The 20,873-nt window shown below is 48.4% G+C and overlaps 2 protein-coding genes across 2 annotated transcripts in view; both read left to right on the forward strand.

The window, feature by feature from the left end:
• The window catches only part of LOC127569523 (ATP-binding cassette sub-family B member 6-like), a 549,089-nt gene that overhangs the window by 364,207 nt on the left and 164,009 nt on the right, over nucleotides 1–20,873 (forward strand). The window lies entirely within an intron of this gene.
• The window catches only part of LOC127569905 (1-phosphatidylinositol 4,5-bisphosphate phosphodiesterase delta-4-like), a 36,102-nt gene continuing 35,034 nt past the window's right edge, over nucleotides 19,806–20,873 (forward strand). Inside the window, 1 exon segment of the mRNA XM_052014955.1 lies at nucleotides 19,806–20,099. The gene's annotated coding sequence lies outside the window, so the exon portion shown is untranslated.

The raw sequence follows: 20,873 nt of genomic DNA on the forward strand, positions 1-20,873 counted from the left end.
CCCAAAGTGCAGTCTTTGGGTCTTCACCTGGAGTCTCCATGTTCTTGAAGAATCCTGCTGGGAGCGTAAGCAACCAATGGATGAGCGATGTATCATGTCTGCCAGGACGTTCTCTGCTGAGTTGAACTCATTATTGCCCGATCTACAGCAGGAAGACACCAAGATTAAGTTCAAGTTACTTTATTGTCATTCACCCATATGCTACAAAACCACATGGAGGAACGAAATGTCATTTCCCCCAGACTCTCACAACAGAGGACATACAATAAATGCAGACAAAGAAAAAATTGTGCAAGTACAAATAGTGCAAAAAACAGTGCAAATTGAGTGCAGAGTTAGTGCAAAACCTAGTTGGACGTAGAAAATACAGAACTCAGTGTGTTGCACTAATTGTGTAAACATGTTCAGCAGCAGCCAAAGTTCTTATACGCCGTTGTGCAAACCAGGGCTTTTGACGCGGCATTTGTCTGAAACTGTCTCCAGGGTATTCAGGAGCCTGACAGCCTGGGGGGAAAGTACTATTGTACAGTCTAGTAGTTCTGGCCCGGATGCTCTGGTACCGCTTGCCAGACGGCAGTGGGAGGGGTGAGAAGGGTCACCTATGATTCTGCAGACCTTGCGTGTGCATCGGGTGTTGTAGATGTCCAGGATGGAGGGAAGAGATTCTCCAATGATCTTTCCCGCTGTACTCACAATTCTCTGCAAAGACTTATGGTCGGAGATGTTACAGTTACTGTACCAGGCAGAGGTGCAGCTGGTCACGGCTCAGATCCACAGTAGGAGACGCTCAGATGCAGCTCATTTACAGCAAGAGACAATGGACCTCATCACCAACACTACAGAACCAGTAGTGGACCAGACCTCCCACACACTCCTGACAGACCGGACAATGTGATGTGACCATCTGTAACAGAAAACCAGATCAAGTCCACGTTCTGACAGCAAAAGTGTAGGTTGGGTGATGGAGCACATCCTGACAGTCTGCCTTCAATCCTTTCCCTGTGTGTCTGACATTCACGTAACCAGGGTTCCGTAACCTTGCCCCAGTACCTGGGCATAATGTCAAAACTGTTACCACTGCCAAATGATCAGGAGGTGAGGTTGGCAAAGGGCAGCCTTATCTTGCCTTTTCTTTAAAATTAATTTTATTTTGGGAGCTGGCCATCACTGAGCAGCATTTACTGCCCATCTCTAATTGCCCTTGAGAAGGTGGGGATGACCACCACCCTGAACCGCTGCAGTCTGTCTGGTGAAGGTGCTCCCACAGTGCTGTTGTGGAGGGAGTTCCAGGGTTTAGACCCAGTGACGATGAAGGACTGGTGATATGTTTACATGTCACGTGTTTCACTGCATTTGGAGTATTGTGTTGCCACATTACAGGAAGGATGTGGAGGCTTTGGAGAGGGAGCAGAAGAGGTTCACCAGGATGCTGCCTGGATTAGAGACCATTAGCTATAAAGAGAGGTTGCACAGATTTGGATTGCTTGAATGTTGGTGGCTGGGGAGAGACCTGATAGGTTTTTAAAATTAGGAGAGAGATAGATAGGATAGACAGTCTGAATCTTTTCCCCAGCGTAGAAATGTCAAATACTAGAGGGCATAGGTTTAAGGTGAGGGGGGCAAGTTTTTTTTACACAGAGCGTGGTGGATGCTTGGAAAGAGTTGCCAGTGGAGGTGGTGGAAACATATACAATAGAGGTGTTTAAGAGGCATTGAGACAGACACAGGAACAGGCAGGGAATGGAGGGATACGGACCATGTGCAGGCAAATGGGATTAGTTTCATTTGGCATCATGGTCGGCACAGATATCGTGGGCTGAAGGGCCTGTTCCTGTGCTGTACTGTTCTATGTCAGTTGGGAGTCTGCAGGTTGTGGTGGTCCCCTGCTCCTCTACCCTGCTGGTAGAGGCGGTGGGATGCCGGAGTAGCCTGGGTGAGTAACTGGTGGTGAAGAGGAGAGGGGCAACTTTTTCACCCAGAGAGTGTATGGAACGAGCTGCCAGAGGAAGTGGTTGAGGCAGGTACATTAACAACACTTAAAAGACATTTGGACAGGTACATGGATAGGAAAGGTTTAGAGGGATATGGGCCAAACACAGGCAATTTGGACTAGCTTAGATGGGAATCTTGGTTGGCATGGACCAGTTGGGCCGAAGGGCCTGTTTCTGTGCTGTATGACTCTCTGACTCTATGAGAGAGAGGTGAAGGGTGGTTCACTCTGAGGTCCCATGGACAAGGGTGTCCTGCTGCATTGCTTTGGCCCATCATTTCCAGTACAGGCGGGGAGACCCTGTGAAGCAGGCTGTCAGCCAGGTATTATTTAGGAAACTCCCTTTGCAACTGTTCCCAGTTCACTCAGCACCAAGTCATAATACTTATTAAAAATGCATCTCCGGAGCTGGGTTACTGAGTGTGAGTGATAGTGTTGCTGCATGTCTAGACAGCAGAAGGTGGAGACCCATTACCGTGCAACAAGTCGTCTTTCTCCCCCTCCCCAAAGTGCACTCTTCACCTGGACTCTCCACGTCCCTGGAGGATCCCCCCGGGGGTGTAGGCAACCAATGTAAGGAAGCGCTGGGGCCTTGCTCTCTTGCTGGGCCATGTATCACTCATAATATCTGTCAGGACGTTCTCTGTAAAAGTTCAACATTTCCCTCGAGATAACCTTACAGTCAGTGAACCATCAGGACTGGAGAGTAACAGTCCCTCCCTCCCTCCACTGACTACTTGCTGCCCTCCAACACAATGGCAATTTCTGACAGAGGCCAAAAGAATGAAATCACTCATTAGTAAGGACATTTAGTAATGCTAACAGAATGTTTTTGTTTATTGTGAAGGAGACTGAATAACAGAGTAGGGAGGTTGTAATTCAGTTATACCATAGATGATTGGTGAGACCACATCTGGAGTAATGTGTACCGTATTAGTCTCATTCAAGGAAGGATGTTAATACTTTGGGGCCAGTTCAGAGGCTTACTGTACTAATAGCTGGAATGGGTGAGTTGTCTTTGGAGGAGAGTTTGGGCAGGCTCGTGTCCACTGGAATTCAGAAGAGTGAGAGGGAACTGGATTTAAACCCGTAAAATCCTGAAGGGTCTCACAGAATACACTACAGCACAGGAACAGGCTCTTTGGCCCATGATGTTGTGCCGAATTAATTAAACTAGTAGTTAAACGCCGAACTAAACTAATGACTTCGGCCTACACAAGGTCCATTTCCTTCCATTCTCTGCACATTCACGTGACTATCTAGGAGCCTTTAAAGCACCTCATTGTATCTGCCTCCACCACCACCACTCCTGGCAGCACATTGCAGGCACCCACCGCTCTTTGTATATAAAAAAAATTGCCCCACACATCTCCTTTGAACTTACCCCCTCTCAGCTTAAATGAATGCCATCTAGTATTAGATGTTTCGACTCTGGGGAAAATATACACCTACTCTATCTCTGCCTCTCATAATCTTATAAACCTTTATCAGGTGTCCCCTCAGCCTCCGACACTCCAGAGAAAACAACCCAAGTTTGTCTGGCCTCTTGTTGAAACACATGCCCTCTCATCCAGACAGCATCCTGGTAAACCGCTTCTGCACCCTCTAAAAAGCCACCACATCCTTCCTATAATGGGGCAATCAGAATTGAACGCAATACTCCAGATGTGACCTAACCAGAGTTTTATAAAGCTGCAACATAACTTCCTGACTTGTGAACTCAGTGCCTTGACTAATAAAGGCAAGCATGCCATATGCCATTTTTACCACCCTATCAACTTGTGCAGCCACTTTCAGGGATTTGGACCCCAAGATCCCTCTGTAGATCAACACTGTCAAGGGTCTTGCCATTAACAGTGTACTGTCCCTTGACATTTGATCTTCCAAAGTGAAACACTTCACATTTGGCCGGGTTAAACTCCGTTTCTCCGTCCATATCTGCAACTGATCTATATCCCGCTGTATCCTTTGGTATCCTTTACATGATCCACAACGCCACCAGTCTTTGTTGTCTCAGCAGGGTGGATGTGGAGAGCATGTTTCCTCTTGTAGAGTCATACAGCATTGGAAACAGGCCCTTCAGCCCAACTTGTCCATACCGACCAACGTGCCTTCCTGAGCAAGTCCCATTTGCTTGCGTTTGGCCCACATCCCTCTAAACGTTTGCTATCCATGTACCTCTTGCAGGAGAATCTAGAATGAGGATAACTGTTTAAAAATGAGGGATTGCCCATTTAAGACAGATGAAGTGAATTTCTTTCTCTGAGAGTGATGAGACTTTGGACCTCTCCTCCTTGAGAGGCAAAAGATTTAAGAGGAACTTGAGGAGGAACTTGTTTACACTATGTGGAACGAGCTGCCAGAGGAAGTGGTTGAAGCAGGTACAATAACAACTTTTAAAAGGCAGTTGGACAGGTCCACGGATTGGAAAGGTTTCGAAGGTTGTGGGCCAAATGCTGGCAAATGGGACTAGCTTGGATGGGGCATCGGGTTGGCATAGACTAGTTGGGCCAAAGGGCCGGTCTCTGTGCTGTGTGACTCTATGACTCTAAGGGCAGTGGATGCAGAGTCTTTGAATATCTTTAAGGCAGAAGTGAGGAAATTCCAACAAGCAAAGTATGAGTGGTTACTTTGGGTATGAGGGAACGCAGTCAGGTTACAATTAGATCAGCTGTGATCTTATTAAATGGGTGAGCACCTCAAAGGGCTTAGTGGCCTCTTCCTGCTCCTAATCCATATGTTCCTTTGCAGAGAACATGCCTGGATATTCATCCATTGAAGGATTTCTGAGCTATGGCTCATTGGGAAACCACACCCAGCGATCAATTTCACCGCTAGGTGTTAGATATCAATCACCGCTCAGTGGGTTCCACTCTGGCCCCTGAATCAAGTGTTCCAAGTCCCCTGCATAGACCAGCGCACATAATCCAGGCTGACTCTTCTCACACAGAACTGAGGGAGTGCCTCACTGTTGAGGATGCTGCCTTTTGAGTGTGATATATTATCTCTCCAAAGGTATTGGTGTTGGTGTATTATTGTCACTTGTACCGAGGTACAGTGAAAAACTCGTCTTGCATACCGATCGTACAGGTCAATTCATTACACAGTGCAATTAGTACAGAGTGCATTGAGGTAGTACAGGTAAAAACAATAACAGTACAGAGTAAAGTGTCACAGCTACAGAGAAAGTGCAGTGCAATAAGGTGCAAGGTCACAACAAGGTAGATCGTGAGGTCAGAGTTCATCTCACTGTATAAGGGAACCTTTCAATAGTCTTATCACAGTGGGATAGAAGCTGTCCTTGTCTGGTGGTACGTGCCCTCAGGCTCCTGTATCTTCTACCTGATGGAAGAGGAGAGAAGAGAGAATGTCCCGGGTGGGTGGGGTCTTTAATTATGCTGGCTGCTACACCAAGACAACGAGAGGTAAAGACAGAGTCCATGGAGGGGAGGCTGCTGTCCGTGATGCGCTGGGCTGTGTCCACAACTCTGCAGCTTCTTGCGGTCCTGGGCAGAGCAGTTGCCGTACCAAGCCGTGATGCATCCAGATAGGATGCTTTCTATGGTGCAACAGTAAAAGTTGGTGAGAGTCAAAGGGGACAGAAGTATATCAAACTATGAGAGGCATAGATAGGGTAGACTTTTTGCCAGAGTGGAAATGTCAAATACTAGAGGGCATAGGTTTAAGATTAGAGGGGAAAGTTTAAAGGAGAGTTATGAGGCAATTTTTTTTTTACACAGAGAGCGGTGGATGCCTGGAACAGGCTGCCAGGGGTGGTGGTGGGGGGTAGGTACAATAGTGGCGTTTACGAGACATTTAGACACAGCAACAGGCAGGGGATAGATGGATATAACCACGTGCAGGCAGATGGGATTAGTTAGATGGGCATCATGGTTGGCACAGACATGGTGGGCCAAAGGGCCTGTTCCTGTGCTGTACTGTTCTATGTTCCGTGTTCTATAAGATCCGACAGCATGGTTCAAGGATAAGCAGTGAACTCTGACTGGTGTCCTGGTCAATAGTTCTTCCTGGAACTAAATTTACAATACATTTGGTCATTGTCAATGCAATTGGTGCTTGTGGGAACTGATCGATATCCTGGCTGACATTTATCCTCCATAAAGAGATATGTTAATGGTTGCTCATTGTAAATGTGGGGATTTGTGTGTGCATTTGGCTGCTGAATCTGTCATATTTTCTTACAACATAGAAGGGGGCCATGTGGCCCATCGAGTTCATGCTGGTCCTCAGCAATCATCGGTCACATTCCCCCACTTATTCCCCTGTAACCCATGCTCACTCACACGCTCATGAACACTCTGCATCCCACCCCCACCCCTACACCCCTCCCCTCCCCCAGCTGCTTCTCCTACCACACACCCACCTACAGAAACAGTCTACTGACCCGCCCTTCATAGGGACGTGGGAGGAAGCCGGAGCACCCGGGGGAAACCCACGCGGTCACAGGGAGAACATGGAAGTCTGGCTATTGAACGGCCATGAGGTTTCTTGCAAGAAAGCTGGTGTAGAGCTGGAGATGTTCTCCTTGGACCAGAGAAGGTTGCAAGGTATGGATTTAGATGTTTCATTTAATGGATGGGTCAGGGACCAGGAGGCACAGATCTAAAATAATGTGCAAAAGTGACAAGGAGGATGTAAGGAAAAGATATCTTAGTGATGGTGCAGACCTCACTGCCCAGAGGAGCAAAGGAAACAGCTCTCAGGGGAATGGTTTACAGGACTCCAGGGAAAGAGTGAGGGAACGGGACTGACAGGATTTCTCCAACAGGGGAGACAATAGATGGCTGATGCTGGAATCTGGAGCAACACACACAAGATGCTGGAGGAACTCAATGGGTTCCTGTGGAGGGAAATGGACAGTCGATGTTTCGGATCAAGACCCTTCATCTGGACTGAGAGACAGAGGGGAGATAGCCAGTGTAGAGACGTGGAGGGAAGGGATGGAGCAAGAGCTGGCAGGTGATAGGTGGTATTGGAACTGGTTTATTATTGTCACTTGTACTGAGGTACAGTGAAAAACTGGTCTAGCCTTCTGTTCGTACAGATCAATTCATTACACAGTGCATTGAGGTAGCACAGGGTAAAAACAATAACAGAATGCAGAGTAAAGTGTTACAGCTACAGGGAAGTGCAGTGCAGGCAGACAATAAGGTGCAAGGTCAAACAAGGTAGATTGTGAGGTGTAGAGACCATCTCATCGTATGAGGGAACTGTTCAATAGTCTTATCACCGTGGGATAGAAGCTGTCCTTGAGCCTGGTGGATCTAGGTGGGGGGGGGGGGGAGGTGATAAGCAGAGGGAAGAGGGAAGGGCGGGAATAGTGACTGGGAGGTGGAGGTGACAAAGGGCTGCAGATGGTGGAATCTGATAGGAGAAGAAGGTGGAGCCTGGAATAGAGGGAGGTGGGGAGAGAAGGTGAGAGTGTGGGGAGGGGACCCTGTGGGAGGAGTGTGTGGGTGTTGGGCAATAGGGTTTTGATTCTGGCATGGAGCTGGCATGGAGTCATTGGGGTGAATGGCCTCCTCCTCTGCCATTGTAGCCTTATGCTGATAAACGGGTCAGGCTTGGCCGTTTTGTGGCCCATCGTTGGATATCGTTCTGAGATTTGCTGTGGAGACAGACACAGAAAGGGCTCACACAAGGGTGAGTCCTGGGGTTGGGGGAAGTTACAGCTGCAGGCAGGCAGAGCCTGTGGAACTGTCTGAACAAGGACATCAGGGGAGCTCTGCAGAAACAAGGCACTTGTGTAGCATCGTCAACACAGCATGACCCAAAGGGGCTTCACAGGAGCAAATGATCAAAGTTTGACGCCCAGCCAGTTGAGACTCTTGACATATGAACACGAGTTAGGAGCAGGAGTAGGCCATCTGGCCCTTCAAGCCTGCTCTGCTGTTCAACATGATCATGACAGATCTTCTACCTCTACGCATCTTCCTGCACTATTCCCACTACTAAATTTAAACTAAATTTGCAGGGTGAGAGGATCCAGAATGAGAGAGAGGGTAGCGAGATGGAGGGTAGAGGACAGGTAGGAACTACACAATTTCGGAACATTAATACGAATGGAGAGAGGAGAAATGGGTTAAAAATCCTGTATCTGAATGCACGGAGTGTCAGGAATAAGGTAGGCGAGCTTGAAGCTCAGATACGAATGGGTAAGTATGATGTTGGGATAACGGAGACATGGCTGCAGGGAGATCAGACCTGGGAAATGAATTTTCAAGGGTATACATGCTATCGTAAGGACAGGAAGGTGGGCAGAGGGGGTGGGGTGGCCCTGTTGGTGAGGAATGAGATTCAGTCCCTTGCAAGGGGGGACATTGAATCAGGAGAAGTAGAGTCAGTGTGGATAAAACTGAGGAACTGTAAGGGCAAAAAGACCCTAATGGGTGTTATCTACAGGCCTCCGAACGGTGGCATGGATGTTGGGTGCAAGCTGAATAGTGAGTTAATGTTGGCATGTGGCAAGGGTAATGTCACAGTAGTTATGGGGGATTTCAATATGCAAGTGGACTGGGAAAATCAGGCTGGTACTGGACCCCAGGAAAGGGAGTTTATAGAGTGCCTCCGGGATGCATTCTTGGAGCAGCTGGTACGAGAGCCGACCAGGGAGAGGGCTATTCTGGATTTAGTGCTGTGTAATGAGCAGGATTTGATAAGAGAACTCGAAGTAAAGGAGCCATTGGGAGGTAGTGACCATAACATGATAAGTTTTTATCTGCAATTGGAGAGGGAAAAGGGCAAATCAGAAGGGTCAATTTTGCAGTTGAACAAAGGAGACTATGGAGCCATGAGGGAGGAGCTGGCTAAAGTTGACTGGGCGGCATCCTAGCAGAATTGTCAATGGAACAGCAATGGCAGGTATTCTTGGGAATAATGCACAAGGTGCAGGATCAATTTATTCCCCAGAGAAGGAAAGACTCAAAGAGAGGAAAGGGGCCACCGTGGCTGACAAAGGAAGTCAGAGGTAGCATTGTGTTAAAAAGGAAGAAGTATGGCAGAGCCAAGCTGAGTGGGAAGATAGAAGATTGGGAAATTTTTAAGGTGCAGCAGAATTTAACTAAAAAGGTAATTCAGGAAGAAAAAATGAGGTACGAAGGCAAGCTAGCCAGGAATATTAAGGAGGATAGCAAAAGCTTTTTTAGGTATGTGAAGGGAAAGAAGTTAGTTAGGAACAATGTTGGGCCCTTGAAGACCGAATCGGGTGAAATTATTATGGGAAACAGGGAGATGGCAGTCGAATTTAGTAAGTACTTTGGATCTGTCTTCATGGGGGAAGATGTAAGAAATCTCCCAGAAGTAAGGATGGACAAAAGGCAGAGGGTGACAGAGGAACCGAAGTGGATTGACATTAGGAAAGAAATGGTGATGGGTAGACTAATGGGGCTGAAGACTGACAAATCCCCAGGTCCAGGTGGTCTGCATCCCAGGGTACTAAAGGAGGTGGCTCTAGAAATTGTGGATGCATTGGTGATCATTTTCCAATGTTCCTTAGATTTGGGGTCAGCTCCTGAGGATTGGAGAATGGCTAATGTTATCCCACTTTTTAAGAAAGGAGGGAGGGAGAAAACGGGGAACTATCGTCCAGTTAGCCTAACATCTGTGGTGGGGAAGAAGCTAGACTCCATTATTAAGGATGAAATAGCGGCATATTTGGATAGCAATGATAGGATTGGGTCGAGTCAACATGGATTTACCAAGGGCAAATCATGCTTGACTAATCTACTGGAGTTTTTTGAGGATGTAACCAGGAAAATAGACGAGGGAGATTCAGTGGATGTTGTATACCTTGACTTTCAGAAGGCATTTGATAAAGTGCCGCACAGGAGATTGGTGGGTAAAATTAGGGCTCATGGAATTGGGGGGCGGGTATTAACATGGATAGAAAACTGGTTGGCGGATAGGAAACAAAGGGTAGGGGTGAATGGATGTTTCTCAGAATGGCAGGCCGTGACTAGTGGGGTGCCACAGGGCTCGGTGCTGGAACCGCAGCTGTTTACGATCTATGTTGATGATTTAGATGAAGGCATTGTGAATAACATTAGCAAGTTTGCTGATGATACAAAGTTGGGTGTCAGTGCGACATGTGTAGAGGAAGTTAGGAGAATTCAAGGTGATTTGGATAGGTTGGGTAAATGGGCAGATACTTGGCAGATGAAGTTTAATGTAGATAAGTGTGAGGTTATCCACTTTGGGAACAGGAACGGGAAGGCGGATTATTATCTGAATGGTGTGGGGTTAGGTAAGGGGGAAATACAAAGGGATCTAGGAGTCCTTGTTCATCAGTCACTGAAAGTGAATGAGCAAGTGCAGCAGGCAGTGATGAAGACTAATGGAATGTTGGCCTGTATTACAAGGGGAATTGAGTACAAAAGCAAAGAGATTCTTTTGCATTTGTACAGGGCCCTGGTGAGACCACTCCTGGAGTATTATGTACAGTTTTGGTCTCCAGGGTTAAGGAAGGATATCCTGGCTATAGAGGGCGTGCAGCGTAGGTTTACGAGGTTAATTCCGGGGATGTCGGGACTGTCTTATGCTGAGAGGTTGGAGAGACTGGGATTGTACACGCTGGAATTGAGAAGATTGAGAGGGGATCTGATTGAAACATACAGCATTATTAAGGGATTGGACAAGATAGAGACAGGAAATATGTTCCAGATGTTGGGGAAGTCCAGGACCAGGGGGCATGATTTAAGAATAAGGGCTAGGCCATTTAGGACAGAGGTGAGGAAAAACTTCTTCTCCCAGAGGGTTGTGAATTTGTGGAATGCACTGCGTCAGAGGGCAGTGGAGGCCAATTCTCTGGGCACTTTCAAGAAGGAGCTAGATAGGTTTCTTATAGATAGGGGAATCAAGGGATATGGGGACAAGGCAGGAACAGGATATTGATTGTTGAGGATCAGCCATGATCTCAAAATGGCGGTGCAGACTCGAAGGGCTGAATGGTCTACTTCTGCTCCTGTTGTCTATTGTCTATTGTCTACTCCCTCGATTCCTTTAATGTCCTGTTCTGAATGAACTCAGTGACTGAGCCTCTACGCCCTCAAGGATAGAGAATTCCAGAGATTCACCATTCCATTGTGTGAAGGAATTTCTCCCCCTCTCAGTCCTAAACAGGGGACCCCTTACTCTGAGACTGCAACCCCTGCTTTTAAACTTCTCAGCTGTGGGAAACAACCTCCCCACATCCAGCCGGTCAAGTCCTGTAAGAGTTCTGTAAGTTTCAATGCGATCAGCCCTCATCCTTCTACACTCTGGTGAATGCAGTCCTGGTCACCTCAGTCTCTCCTCATACATCAAACCCACCACCCCAGGACCTCGTCTGGTGAACCTTCCCTGCATTGCAACAACAGCAAGTACAAACTCTCTTGGATAAAGAGATCAAAACTGTGCACAATACTCCAGGTGAGGTCAAACCAAGACCCTCTAGAGGGTGTGGGTTTAAGGTGAGAGGTGAAAGATTTAAAGGCGACCTGAGGGACAAGTTTTTCACTCAGAGGGTGGTCCGTATATGGAATGAGCTAGAAGTGTAGAGGTAGGTACAATTACAATGTTTAAAAAACATTTAGACAGTTACAACTGGGATTAGTGTAACGAGGCACCTTGGTCAGCATGGACAAGTTGGGCTGGAGGGTTTGGTTCTGTGCAGTATAACTCTATGAATCTATAGAAATGCAGAAAGGCTTCTTTATTTCTGTATTCAAATCCTCTCACTATAAAGGCCAACATATCATTTGCCGTCCAAACTGCCTTCAGTTCCTGCATGTTAGCTGTATAACTCTATGAATCTATAGAAATGCAGAAAGGCATCTTCTGTATTCAAATCCTCTCACTATAAAGGGCAATGTATCTTTTGCCTCCTAACTGCCTGCAGTTCCTGCATTGTTAACTTTCAGTGACTGGTGTACAGGCACCCAGGTCCCTTTAAACATTATTACGACCTGATCTCTCGCCATCTAACAAACACTATGCTTTTCTGTTCATAAAGTGGATGACCTCACATTATGTTCCACCTGCCAAACTCTCGCCCACTCGGTTAATTTGTCCGTGCGTCCTTGAAACCTCTTTACATCCTCCTCTGCACTCACAGTCCCACCTAAACCTGTCATCAACAAACCTGTAAACATGAAAAACAAACTGCTGGAGGAACTCAGCAGGTCAGGCGGCATCTGTAGAGATGGAGGGATGGTCGATGTTTCGGTTTGAGACCCTGCATCAGGACTGAGAGTGTAGAGGGGAGATGGCCGGTATAGAGAGTCAGGGGCTGGTAGGTGATAGGTGGAACCAGGTGAGGAGGGGGATGAAGAGCAGATGGAGGCAGGTGGGGGAGGGGATGGGGAGGCTGGAAGGCGACGTGGAACCAGATGAGGGAGGGATCTTGGGCAGACAGAACTAGGTGGGGGAGGCTGGACAGGTGGCAGGTGTGCAGTGATGGGCAGGTAGGGGGAGGGTAATGGGGAGGGGGGCGTTAATAGCAGAGGTGAACAAAGGGACCGGCAGGAGTGGGGAAGGAACTCGGGGAGCGGGTTACCTGAGCTTAGGCAATTCAATGTTCACCCCATTGGCTTGTAGACGACCCAGGAACATGGGATGTTGTTCTTCTGGTTTGCATTTGGCCTCACCCTGGCAGTGAAGAAGGTGGAGGACAGACAGACCGGTGTGAGAATAGGAATGTCATGCAACCGGAAATATGACATTGGTTCCCTCAACCAAATCATTGGTGTAGATTGTCAATAGCTGTGGTCCGAGCACGGGTCCCTGTGGTACCTACCAGTCACAGCCAGGCAACGGGGAAAAGACCATTTATTCCTTCTCAATCTCCCCGTCCCTTTCTCTCCCTCATTCCTCTCACTCTCCTCTCATTCTCAGCCTCTCCCTCCCTCTCTCTCCTCCTCTTTCTCCCTCCCTCCTCTTTCTCCCTCCCTCCTCTCTCATTTATCCTCTCCCTCTCTCTGCCCTTTATCCCTCTCCCTCCCTCTTCCTCCTCCTCGTCCGTCAGTTACACCTCTCCTTACCCCTGGCCTTGTAGAAAGTCAATGGGATGAATCCGTTCTCCGAGTTCCATGGTCACAGCAAGGCCATCGGTGGTGGCGCTGAGGACAAGGATCGAGGGAACGATGGCGAGGTAAGGAGTGAAATGTGGGGCTGGTTTCCGGTCTCAGTGACTCCAGTGATTCCTAGTTTCTGCAGTGAGTGAACTGGTCAGACTGGGTTCCCCTACCTCGTTATGGCCTTACACCTTATTGTCTGCCTGCACTGCACTTTCTCTGTAACTGTGACACTCTATTCTGCATTCTGTTACTGTTTTCCCTTGTACTACCTCAATGCACTGATGTGATGAAATGATCTGTATGGACGGCACGCAAAACAAAGTTTTTCACTGTACCTCGGTACGTGTGACAATAATAACCAATTTACCAACTTTTTTCTCCCCCCTCCCATCAGGCAGAAGATACAAAAGCCTGAAAGCACGTACCACCAGGCTCAAGGACAGCTTCTATCCCGCTGTTATAAGACTACTGAACAGTCCCCGGTCCCCTAGTACGATAAGATGGACTCTTGACCTCACAATCTACCTCACTGTGGCCTTGCACCTTAATGTCTGCCTGCGCTGCACTTTCTCTGTAACTGTAACACTTTATTCTGCATTCTGTTATTGTTTTCCCTTATGTAATGGGGAATTAATTAATCTGTATGAACAGTATGCAAGACAAGCTTTTCACTGTAACTCAGTACATGTGACAATAATAAACCAATTTACCAATTTGACCTTCACGAACAACACAGAGCCTGTGTCTGAAGGCTGTTGGCTGTCTCATGAGCAGTGCAGAATTGCAGGCATGGTCACCAAAGCTCTCTGGCTGAGGGATCCTGCCGTTGTTACTCTGGTTGTGCATCATCAATGGTGGCAACGCAAGGCATCCTGTACAATAGAATCAAACATGACAGTGGGGGATCATTAAGCATGTTGAGTTCCCGCTGGCTCTTGGCAAGAACTATCTCTCTCCAAAGCTCTGAAAAGGATTTGCAATTCTAGTTTTAATTCCCTTCCTTGTTGAATCTGCTGCCATCGCCCATCAAGCAGCTCAACCCAGAGACATGACTCACTTGGGAAAACATTCTTCCCCGCTGCCCCTCTGAATCTTCTTCCAATCGCCTTCGATCTGTGACCTCTGCTCACTGACCCTCCCGCCACTGAAACACTTCCTTGTTAGTTTCTCCAACAAGTGTCATAGAGTCACAGAGCAATACAGCACGGATACAGGCCCTTCGGCCCAACCAGTCCATGCCGACCACAGTGCCCACCCAGCTAGTCCCAGTTTCCTGCGTTCGGCCCATGTCCCTCCAAGCCCCGCCCCTCCATGTACCTATCCAAGTGCTTCTTAAATGACCCTGTTGTACCTGCCTCACCCACTTCCCCTAGCAGCTCGTTCCATACACTCACCACCCTCTGCGTGAAAAAGTTGCCCATCAGGTCCCTTTTAAATCTTTCCCCTCTCACCCTAAACCTATGCCCCCCTAGTTTTGGACTCCCCTACCCTGGGGAAAAGACTGTTACCGTCCACCTTATCTCTGCCTCTCATGATTTTATAAACTTCTGTAAGATCACCCCTCATTCTCCTACGCTCCAGGAATAAAGACCTAGCCTGGGAAGTGGAATTAAAATGGCTGGCCACTGAGAGATCCTGGCTGGTACGGCAGATGGAGCGAAGGAGCTTGACGAGAGTGCCCCCCTCCATCTGCCCTCTGTTCCCCTTCTATCCATTTTCATCTCCTTCTTCCCTTCCCCTTCCCCCTCCCCTCATCCCCTAGCCCTGCATTGCGTACATTGCTCCATTTATTGTTGTGTTGGACTCCAGCCAATAAACCTATTAACTCCGATTTCATTTAGCTGGCTGGAATTTGACCAAATTGAGTTAGTATTTTGTCATACAGCACTTCCTCAGTCAGCCTCTCTGAAAAATGTTTCACTAAACTGCAGTCTCACTGACAGAGAGACCTCTCCATCTTGACCCATTGTTCTTCACTTTCTCCAGCTGTGAAAATCATCCTCATCTTCGTTTAACTCTACTTTCACCTTCTAGAAGTTTCTACAGTCCTCTGACGTTCCCTCCTTTTCTCACGTTCTACTTTGCCCTTAAACACCTTTTTGTTTCACATTTCTCTCTGTATCCTCGGGTATCCTGCCTGTTTTTCACTTACATTATGTACCTAACATTTGGAATATGCTGCCTTCTGCTTCATTGTAACCTCGAATTCCTCTGTTCCCAGTGAGCACAGGCTTTTATATTTCCCTGTGGGGAGTCCCCTTGGCTGATGCTTGAACAATCTCCCCAGGAAGACCAGAAATCACCGAGTGTCTGTCCCTGACAGGCCCTTCTTTCCAGTGCAGTGAGTGAACCCCCTGCTGAACTCCCTGGGATTAATTCTCTTCCAGGTGGGTGCTACCCCCCACCCCCCTTCTGAAACTGCTTTAAATCTAATTATAATAAGATCGCTATTACCCAGGTGCTCTCTGAATATTACCTCCTCTTCGTGCCCACATTGTTCATGGAGTCATACAGCACAGAATCAGACCCTTTGGCCCAACTGGTCCATGCCGACCAGGATTCTCATTTGAACGTCCTATTTGCCCGCGTTTGACCCATATCACTCTCCCATCCATGTACTAATCCCATCTGCCCGTACTATGTCCTACCCTTTATGCTTTGCCTATTTACATGTCTGTCCAAATGCCTCTTAAAGGTACTGATTGTATCTGATTCCACCCCCTCCTCAAAATTACCTCTCAATTCTCCCTAAAAACTGTTTCTTATTTTAAACCCATGCTCTCCTGTTTTTGATACCCCTATGAGGGGAAAATAATTTGGACTATCTACCCGATATATGCCCCCTATAATCTTATATACCTCTATTGTTCTCCAGAATGATATCTAGCAGTTTTCATTCCATGTTAGGCTAGGTACATTCACTCTAACGTTCCCTGTGGTAATTTTAGGAATCCTTCCATTATAGTCTCTCTCCGGCACACATGACAAAGCTCGGAACACAAACTGAGGCCTTCAGTTAGTTGTCTACAGAAGTAGAGCACCCTACAGCTGTGGAGGCCCCGATCATTGGGGGTGTTTAAGGTGGAGATTGATAGGTATCTAATTAGTCAGGGTATCAAGGGATATGGGGAAGAGGCCGGGAATTGGGGCTAGATGGGAGAATAGTTTAGCTCATGGTGAAGTGGCTGAGCAGACTCAATGGGCCGAATGACTTACTTCTGCTCCTTTGTCTTGTGACCCTGTGACCCTGGCACCACCTGATCTCACCTGTGGGGTCGGAATTAGGGGAGGTGTAAGAGGCAGGTTGCAGAGGTACAGGTACTGATGCAGGGCCTTGAACCGAAACGTCGACAATTCCGCTCCCCCACAGATGCTGCTCGACCCACTGAGCTCCTCCAGTTCCTTGTTTGTTGCTCCAGATTCCAGCATTTGACGACTCCTGTGCCTGCAGAAGTAGAGAGAAGGGGTTAAGAGAAAGGTACAGAAAGAGAGGGAGGTTTTGGAGAGGCAAGGGAAGGGTACAGAAAAGGAAGGGAAAGAGAGAGCAAAAGATGGATAGAGGGATAGGAGAGAATAGAGAGGGAAAGAGAGAGCGAGAGATGGAGAGAGAATGGGGAGAGATGGAGGGAGTTGGAGAGCAGTAGGGTGAAGGAGAGCTGCAAAGAGAGAGAAAGGGAGAGAGAGGAAGAAGGTGTGAAAGAGAGGGGAGTGAACAGGGAAGGGAGGCAAAGAGGGGAGTAGCAGGGGGCTGGAGAGAGGGTGATGGAAGGGGGGAGATAGAGAGAAGGAACAAGTAGAGAGCAAAAATCTCAGAGAAGGAGGGGGGAGAAGGATCAGAGGGAGAGGAGGAGGGGAGAAGAGAATAACAAAGAGACTGGAGGTTAGCAGGGCAGCGGATTTCAGAAACTGACCCGTTACTGTATCTCCTGCTCCAAGCCTTTGATCTCTTGAAAGGGAGAGGATGAACATTTGAAAGACATTACAAGGTTGCAGAAAAGGGAGTAAGTGGGGAGCTTCAGGGAAGCAGTAGGTCATCGAGTGAGTGCCAATCTCGGCACAGATGTCCATGCTGTAATATATGATGCCTGTTACGCACTTATTCCCTGTCCCTGGTAACCTCGATATCGGTGCATCCACCTCAGGGCAGCTGTCTTCACAGGGTGTGCTGAGGGGGTGATGTGAGGGTGTAAGGAAAGGAGAAACTTCAGGAGTCAATTTTGGAATTTTAGCCTTGAATAAAAATGCAAAACTCTGCAGCTGCTGCAGACCTGCAGTAAAGTTCTGGAAGCTGCTGGACATGTGGAGAGATCAGTGGTGAGAGTGTTGTTTCAATCCACAGAAACTCCCTGGTGGGATCTGAACCCAGGTTGTGAGCTAGAATTTTCCAACACCCTGGAAATGGCCTGGAGCCTCTAGGGCTGAAGATTCATTTTGCAGCTCTATAAAACTTTGGTTAGATCACAGTTGGAGTACTGTGTGCAATTCTGATCGCCCCATTACAGGAAGGATGTGGAGGCTTTGGAGAGGGTGCAGAAGAGGTTCACCAGGATGCTGCCTGGATTAGAGAGTATGAGCTATAAGGAGAGGTTGGACAAACTTCGGTTGTTTTCTCTGGAGCGGCAGAGGCTGAGGGGAGACCTGATCGAATTTGTGATATAATGAGAGGCATAGATAGGGTAGACAGAATCTTTTTCGCAGTGTAGAAATGTCAAATACTAGAGGACGTGCATTTGAGGTGAGAGGGGGAAAGTTTAAAGGAGATGTGTGGGGCAAGTTTTTGTACACAGAGAGTAGTTGGTGCCTGCAACGGGCTGCCAGGGGTGGTAGTGGAGGCAGATACGACAGAGGGGTTTAACAGGCATTTAGATAGACACATGAATATGCAGGGGATGGAGGGATATGGACCATGTGCAGGCAGAAGGCATTTAGTTTAATTCGGCATCATGTTCAGCACAGATGTTGTGGGCCGAAGGGCCTGTTTCTGTGTCGTACTGTTCTGTGTTCTAATCTCCATTATTTTGCCAGTAGCAAAAGATCAAACAAACAATATGCCTGTTTGCTTTGGAAGGTGTACGTTAAAATATTGGAGAAGGGTAGAGGACCAACATGGTTCAGAATTATCCCATGGGTGGGGAAGATCTTGTTTGTTCTCCAGATGTTTAGGAACGCAGAGCATTGCAGATGGAAGTGTTGACTGTGGGGGTGGGGATTTTGGACCGAGATCCGGTGATAAGGAGTACATCAACAAGGGTCAGCGACTCTGGGATGAGGTGTTGGCAGAGCAACTGGCCCACGACATCACATCCACGCACTCCCACCCACTTGGAAATGGCTCCCAGTAGTGGGTGAAATCCTTTGCAGAAGGAACCATGTGATGTGAGGTTCCCTGGGGTGTTGCAGAGGTGACTTGATACCATTCCAGAATGTGCCAAAGACATGGGTGCCCTGCCCCTCCACGCCGCAGCTATACTCGATGCTGTTGGGATCTTGCTATGCCATTTCATTGCCTTGGATCTTCTGCCCCCAATTCCCTCTCCCAACAGTTGAGCACCGACCCACCCTCCTCCCCTCTCCGCTGCTGGTCTGTCGCTCACAGTGCCCGCTCAGTAACACTGCCAACGAGCACCCCCCTCGCCCCCCTCCTTGCAATGCCCAGCACCCGCCCCCTCACCACGGCTCAGCCTGGGCTCGAGGGACCCAATGGCTACTCCTGCTGTTGGGTTTTATCATCTGGCTCTCACTGTTCAGTGATTTGTCTGAGAGGGTGGAGGGGAGGGATAGTGAGGGGAGAGGGGGTTGGAGGGGAGGGGTAAGGTGGAGGGGAGGGATGGGAGGAGGGGGAAGGATGGAAGGGAGGGCAAGGGTGGAGGGGAGGAGGGGGAGGGGGAGGGTTGGTGAGGGAAGAGACAGAGGATGAAAGGGATGTCAAACCAAGACTTTAAAAGAAAAGGCTTTCCCCTCTCACCTTGAACCTGTGCCCTCTAGCATTAGACTCCCCTGCCCTGGGGAAAACACCCCTCATGATTTTATAAACCTCCATAGTGTCACCCCTCAGCCTCCTTCCCTCCAGGGAAAACAGTCCCAGTACAAGATGATAAGAGGCATAGATCGAGTGGACAGTCAGAGACTTTTTCCCAGGGCGACAATGGCTAACTCGAGGGGACATAATTTTAAGGTGATTGGAGGAAGGTATAAGGGGGATATCAGAGGTAAATTTTTACACAGAGAGTGGTGGGTGCGTGGAACGCACTGCCGGCAGAGGTTGTGGGGACAGATACATTAGGGACATTTAAGAGACTCCTAGATAGCCACATGAATGATAGAGAAATGGGGGGCTATGTGGGAGGGAAGGGTTAGATAGATCTTAGAGCAGGTTAAAAGGTCGGCACAACGTCGTGGGCCGAAGGGCCTGTACTGTGCTGTAATATTCTATGTTCTATTTAGTCTCTCCTCATAACTCGAGCCCTCCAATCCCGGCAACGTCCCTGTGAATCTTTAATGAAGCGATTGAAGCCAAAATCCCGGTGGGGAGAAGAGGAGTGTGTTTTCATCCAGGGAGAGGTCTGGGCTGAGCTGCCAGTGGGAGCAGATTCAAGGCAGCCGGAAAACTACTGGAAGATTTTTTTTTAAATTGCAAAACTACAGGGAGGGAGCAGAGAGCTGGGACAAATCGGGGCAAATCTCCCAAAGAGCTGGCGTGGACACGATGGACCAAATGGACCTGCTGCTGTGAAGGATATGACTCTGTGAAAGAGACGCACAAAGCTCTCTTGCTTGCATGTAAGTAGAATATACCTCATTAAATATACACGAGGCCACTTTGGTTCCAGTTAGTGCGCCTGAGACCAGTAAACGCTGACGTGCTTGCTTTAAGGCTTGGCCCAGACTTACTCCAGACTCCCGACTCAATTCCTCCAGCTAACTCAGCAACTGCGAGTGGGTGTGGACAAGATGCAGCACCGACACACACATCCTGTTGTGGTCCTGTGAAGGACACCCACCTCAGCGCCTCTCTCAATGGAGCACACACTCCTCTGGTGAGTCCTCCTCCTAATCCCACAGGTCTATATGCATTATTTAACCATGGATCGCTCTGTGTGTGTGTGTGTGTGTGTGTGTGTGTGTGTGAATGTTCTCACACGTGTGTGTGTGCGTGTGTGTGTATTCACAGCCCATGTTGCTCATTGAACTAAGTTGAACCTTCCTAGTCTCTCTCTCTCTCTCCCTCCCTCTCTCCGCACCAGTCGACACAGTCTCATGAATATTTTAAACAGTGTCCGTGCACCTTGACAGGTTGGGTTGAAGAATTATAAAGGGAGCTAATTAAATGGATCAGGTATAGCTCGTGTGGTTTGGAAGGGGAGGTGCTGGGCACGTCACCTACCCCCCGAGGTGAACGGGAAGGCTTGATGTAAGGTGGCTTGTCTGGTGTGTGAAGGGTTAATCAGCTGGATGGAGGCAGCTCTACAAAACCGCTTGCTCACACTAACCAGTTCCTGCCCAGTTCGTGAGAGCGATCAACTTCTGACAACATCCAGACTCCCACTTCGCCACACTGCCCCCCGGTCGCTCCCTCCAACGCCCGACAGAAGTGGCAGATCAACGTCCGGTACAGCCACATCATCCTCCAGAATTCCCACCCCGGATTCCGGTATCCCCTGGTCGGGACCCAGTGAGTGTGTGTGGGGCACTGCTCCTGAGGTGTGACCGCAGTCTGTGTTCCTGGGGCAGCGCTGAAGGAGTGCGTCACTGTCAGAGATAGGTCTCTCTGGTGAGGCGCAGTCAACTTCCTATGTTCGACTGAGAGGTCC

Source organism: Pristis pectinata, chromosome 1, assembly GCF_009764475.1.
Source record: "Pristis pectinata isolate sPriPec2 chromosome 1, sPriPec2.1.pri, whole genome shotgun sequence".
NCBI lineage: Eukaryota > Metazoa > Chordata > Chondrichthyes > Rhinopristiformes > Pristidae > Pristis > Pristis pectinata.